Source organism: Carlito syrichta, unplaced genomic scaffold (genome assembly GCF_000164805.1).
Source record: "Carlito syrichta isolate Samal-C Ts95f unplaced genomic scaffold, Tarsius_syrichta-2.0.1 Scaffold314629, whole genome shotgun sequence".
Taxonomy (NCBI): domain Eukaryota; kingdom Metazoa; phylum Chordata; class Mammalia; order Primates; family Tarsiidae; genus Carlito; species Carlito syrichta.
Window position 1 is genome coordinate 288,267 of NW_007258725.1, and position 5,318 is coordinate 293,584.

The following is a 5,318-nucleotide window of genomic DNA, read 5'->3' on the forward strand; positions in this document are numbered from 1 at the left end:
CGCCGCCGCCGCCGCCGCCGCCTCTTTCATCTCCTCTGGGGCAGGGGCCAGGGCCAGGTGAGGGGAGTGGGGCTCTGGGCAGACAGAGTTGGTGAGGAGGCGGCTTTCACCTGGTTAGGAAGGTGTCCCGGGACGGTACCGAGCCACCGACTCCCCAGTGGCTCCGACGACGCGTGAGTGTGAGTGAGAGAATCTGCGTGCGCGCGCGTGTGTGTGTGTGTGTGTGTCCCGGCGCCCGAGGGTGCTGGAGGCTGACGGGGTCCGTTTCATCCCGGTCGCGTGGCCCCTCCGCGGGGGCCGCTCCCGGCGTGGGCTGCCTGCCGGGACCGGGCTCTCCCGGGCGCCGCTGTCCCTCCCCGCAAACAGCTTCACACGACAGCTCCGGGTCCGTGTTTAGGGCTCCTTTTTAGGGCTTATTGGGGAGCGCGGACTCCTTCTCGGTGGAGGACACGCTTTCCGTGCGATTCCCTTAGGGCGGTCAGAGATGAGCCCTGCCGGGGCGAGGCGTTGGTTCCCAGGGGCCGTCAGAGACCGTAATGTTCTTAGCTGGAATTCGTGGCTGTGGTCCTGACACCCCTTTACAGAAAAAAACCCAGCTCACACCGAGACACCGTTCCCTTCGCTTTGCCCTCTGAACATTCTCGGGCGATCCTAAGTCTCTTCCTGACGGCCACGAGGGCAGGATGCCTGGACTTCATTTGGAGTCGAGGCTCTGACCTAGGGGCCAGCCTCGGACGGGCCGGGCCGGTTGTCCACACGCTGTTGACCAATAGCTTTGTTTAGTGCTTAGCCACTCCCCGCACGAGTGTTTGTTTATCCAAAAGAGCTATCTCACTGTCTGTGTTTACAAGTCTTACACCGACAGTGCCCCCTCCTCTTTTTGCTGTGCGGTGTAAAAGAAGACGGATTTTTTTTTTTTCCTACATAACTGTAAGATTTCCCCTGGAGGTTTGGTGTAAACCAGAATGTTGCTCTTTGTCCTGACCTGTGTGTCCTTGGTGGTGTTGCCACACCCTTCAGATACCTTCTTTCTTTCTTTTTTTTTTTTTTTTAGCACCCCCCCCATCCCGAAAATTAAGCAAGTGGTTGCATAGGTAGTGACTTACTTACAGTTCATGTATACAGTTGGATAAATGTACCCTGAAAATAGTTAAAGCATTGTGAAATATCATTTGGTAATAGGAAGTTAAGGGTCTTGAAAATCCTTTGAATGGTCAAGTGCTGTTCTGTATTTTTTTTTTTTTCAAATGGCTTATTTTCTTTTTTCTTTTTTGTAGAGACGAGGTCTGGCCAAGTTGCCTAGTCTAGTCTCGAACCTCTGGACTCAGGCAGTCCTCTCACCTCCACCTCCCAAATGCTGGGATTAGAGGTGTGAGCCACCACCACTGGCCATATAGAAATTTTAAGCAATCATTTAGTAGTTTCATTATTTTATAATTTTTCAGACATCATTTTGACTTATATCTTACTCTAAATAAATGGTCACCGAGAGTTCTTGTTTACTGTATATTATGGCAGGGAGCTATTTCAGATTAGCTGGTTTCTTTTTCTCTTTTTGTTTTTTCCTTGGCAGGTAGTGTGCCAATGAGCTGACAAGGCAACAGGGTCTTCACATTAGTGTGAGAGCCCAGTCATCACACTTGTGAGCCACAAAAGAATCAGAGTAGTTGATTTTTTTTTTTTTTTTTTTTTTTGAGTTAGAGTCTCACTCTGTCGCCCAGACTGGAGTGCAGTGGCCGCTCCCAGCCACCGCAGCCTCGACCTGCTGGGCTCCGGCGATCCTTCCACCTCAGCCTTCCGAGTAGCTGGAACTACAGGCGTGTGCTACCACACCCGGCTAGTTTTTGGATTTATTGTAGAGATGAGGTCTCGCCAAGTTGCCCAGGCGGGTGTCGAACCCGCGGGCTCAGGCAATTCACTCACCTCAGCCTCCCAAGGCACGGGATTATAGGCTAAGCCACTGAACTCAGCTAGAGTAGTTGATTTTTGCACAACTTTATTGAAATATAACTATCATACAGCTCACCATTTGTACAATTCAGTGGTTTTCAGTGTATCCACAGAGTTGTGCCCCCACTATCACAAACATTTTAGTGCCTCAGAAGGTCACCCCATACCCAGTAGCAGTCATTCTTTATTCCTCGCCCCAGCCCCCACCTACTTTCTGTCTATAGATTTCCCTATCCTGGACATTTTACATGAATGGGATCATATGTGGTCTTTTCATGTTTTCTTCAGAGTTAATCCATGTTGTAGCCCATATCATTCCTTATGGCCACATTAAGTTTCATTGTGTGTGTATAGGCATGACATTTTAAAATCTGTTCATCAGTTGTGGGCAGTTATTTCCATTTTTTGACTGTTACGTATAGTGCTGCTTTGGTTTATTTTTTTGAGTCGGGGCTTCACTCTTACCCAGGCTGGAGGTGCATTGTCACAGTTATGACTCACCGCAGCCTCAACTTCTTGGGCTCAGGCAATCCTTCTACCTCAGCCTCCAAGTAGCTGAGATTCCAGGCATGTGCCACAACGCCTGGCTAGTTTTTGTTTGTTTGTTTTGAGTTGGTATTTCACTCTGTACCCAGGCTGGAGTGCAGTGGCAGGTTAACAGCCATCGCAGCCTCAACCTGCCGGGCTCAGATGATCCTTCTGCCTCAGTCTTCCAAGTAGCTGAAGCTACAGGCACGCACCACCATCCCCGGCTAATTTTTAAATTTATTGTAGAGATGAGGTCTTGCCGGTCTTGAACCTGTGGGCTCAGACAATCCTTTCACTTCGGCCTACCAAAGGGCTGGGATTATAGGGGTGAGCCACTGTGGCTGGCTAGTTTTTTGATTTTTTTTTGTAGAGAACAGGTTTTGCTGTGTTGCCTAGGTTGGTCTTGAATTCCTGAGCTCAAGCAATCCTGCTGCTGCAACCTCCCAAAGGGCTGGTATTATAGGTGTGAGCCACTGTGCCCCAGCCTTTTAATATCCATGTGCAACATTTTTGTGTGTAGATGTGTTTTCATTTCTCTCTGGCATATACCTAGAAGTGGAGCAGAGTAACTGAATTTTATGTCTCCCTCTTACACAAGCTAGATACGCATGTATCGGAAGCCTAATTCGTGTGAAAGTTAAATTGTAGGGGAGTTGTGAAAGTGAAGCAATCCTCTGAATTCTCTGTGAATGCCAACTGCTGAGTGCAGATATTTTGGGGCAGCTCTTAACACAAGATTGAACAAGAGTGTTTTGCTTAGGCATGCTTTAATTGGAAGGGGGATAGTCTACATTAGAGTACTAGTGTGTGCTACATTTTTAAAATGATACCTTGCCCAGTAGCATTTCTCAGATGGGTGGGGTGGATTTTTGCAATTTCACAATTTTTATTTGAATTATTTTATTTAACTGCTTTCAGAGAAAGTTCTAGAATTCAATAAGAGCGAATAAAACATGAATTAGAAAATGTTGGATTTCATGTTGATTTGTGGAACTTTTTTGGGAGGTATCGTAACTGTAGTCTCAGCACTTTGAGAGGCAAAGGTGAGAGGGTCAGTTGAGGCCAAAAGTTCGAGACTCACCTAGGCAACACAGTGAGACCCCTGTGTCTACCAAAAAAAAAAAAACCCTATTCAAGACACCAGTGAGTCATGATACTAAAGATCTGATAGCCAAGAAACTTTGTTAATATTTAAAATTCAAGATTTTTGATTTGTGATGGAGTTATCTGTAAATTTTTTATCTTTCTCTTAATGAACTGGGATTATAGTTGTGTTCAACTCTATATTACAGGAGAGTTTAATACTGTTATTGCATTATAGTTTTATTTTAATGGAAAGAAATGGTCTAAAAACAAAAAATTTTGAAATAATTTAATTAAAATGCTAGTTTGCAAGGTGTTTCTGTTATGGTTCTATGAAGTTAAAGGATGCGATATGTACGTATTATTATTATTTTAAAAGCTGGATTTTTTATTTTTGAGTTGAACTCTCACTCTTTTGCTCAGGCTAGAGTACAGTGGCATGCTCATGGCCACCACAGCTTTGACCTGCTGGGCTCAGGCGATCCTTCTGCCTTAGCCTTCCAAGTAGCTGGAACTACAGGCATGTACCACCATGCCAGGCTAATTTTTTTATTTATTGTAGAGACGGGGTCTCACCAAGTTGTTCGGGCTGATCTTGAAACCCTGGGCTCAGGCAATCCTTTCACTTCGGCCTTCCAAAGTTCTGGATTACAGGTGAGCCACTGTGCTGGGCCAGAAATTTCTATTTTTAACAGGCATCCAGGTGATTTGTTGAGACAAGTTTGGGAAACAGATACAAAAGACCTACGTTGCTGTACATTTGCTTTTCATAAGAATTTATTAATTGCTGTATATTTTCTGATTATAGTTCATAAAATGTGCCTAATTCCTGCAGTGTCAGTAGTGCTAGTTGTAGCTTGGAATTTGGATTGGGATTTGCAACAGAAATCTAGTTTGGCCAGGTACTATGATTACATCTATAATCCCAGCACTTTGGGAGGCCGAGGTGAGAGGATTGCCTTAGCCTACAGGTTGGAGACCAGCCTGGGCAACTTGGTGAGACCTCATCTCTACAATAAATAAAAAACTTAGCCAGGCATGGGGTACATGCCTGTAGTTCCAGCTTCTTAGAAGACTGAAGTGGAAGGATTGCCTGAGCCCAGCAGGTTGAGGCTGCGGTGGCCGTGGGTGTGCCGCTGCACTCTAGCCTGGGTGACAGAGTGAGACTCTAACCCCAAAAAAGTAAAAAAAAAAGAAATCTAGTTAAAAAAAAAAAAAAGCAAACCATATATTGTAGCATTGTGTGTATTACATTTGTTATTGAAGGATCATGGATATCTTATTTGTGACTAGTTTTGGAGATGTCACCAAATGAATATATGAACACAGCATTAAGTTACCCTAAGTTCCTCAGGCTGTCCATTTGCCTGGCAGCTTCTGGTGGCTCTCCTTATTCATGGTTCCATATCTATAGATTCAGCCAACCTCAGACTGGAAAATGTTAGAAAAAAATACAGCAATAATTCAAGTAAAAACCAATATAATATAACAGCTATTTACATAACATTTACATTGTATTGTATAAATATAGGTAATCTAGAGATGACTTAAAGTATTCAGGAGGAAGTGCGTAGGTTATATATAAATACTATGCCATTTTAGGAAGGGACTTGAACATCTGCAGATTTTGGTATCCAAGGGCATCTTGGAACCAGTACCACGGGAGGACTCTACTTGCAACTTAATGGATGTAAGGCATAGAAAGAAGCAAATGGGTAACAAATATGGCAACAGTTTACACTGTGCAAAAGATAAGC

The 5,318-nt window shown here is 44.7% G+C and overlaps 1 protein-coding gene across 4 annotated transcripts in view; it reads left to right on the forward strand.

Annotated features, from left to right (window-relative positions):
• The first annotated feature begins 14 nt into the window (after positions 1–14).
• Positions 15–5,318, forward strand: part of BCL2L13 (BCL2 like 13) — an 80,910-nt gene continuing 75,606 nt past the window's right edge. For all 4 annotated transcript variants that reach the window (XM_021719407.1, XM_021719406.1, XM_021719405.1 and 1 more), the window contains exon 1: positions 15–57. The gene's annotated coding sequence lies outside the window, so the exon portion shown is untranslated. The remainder of the gene's footprint in view (positions 58–5,318) is intronic.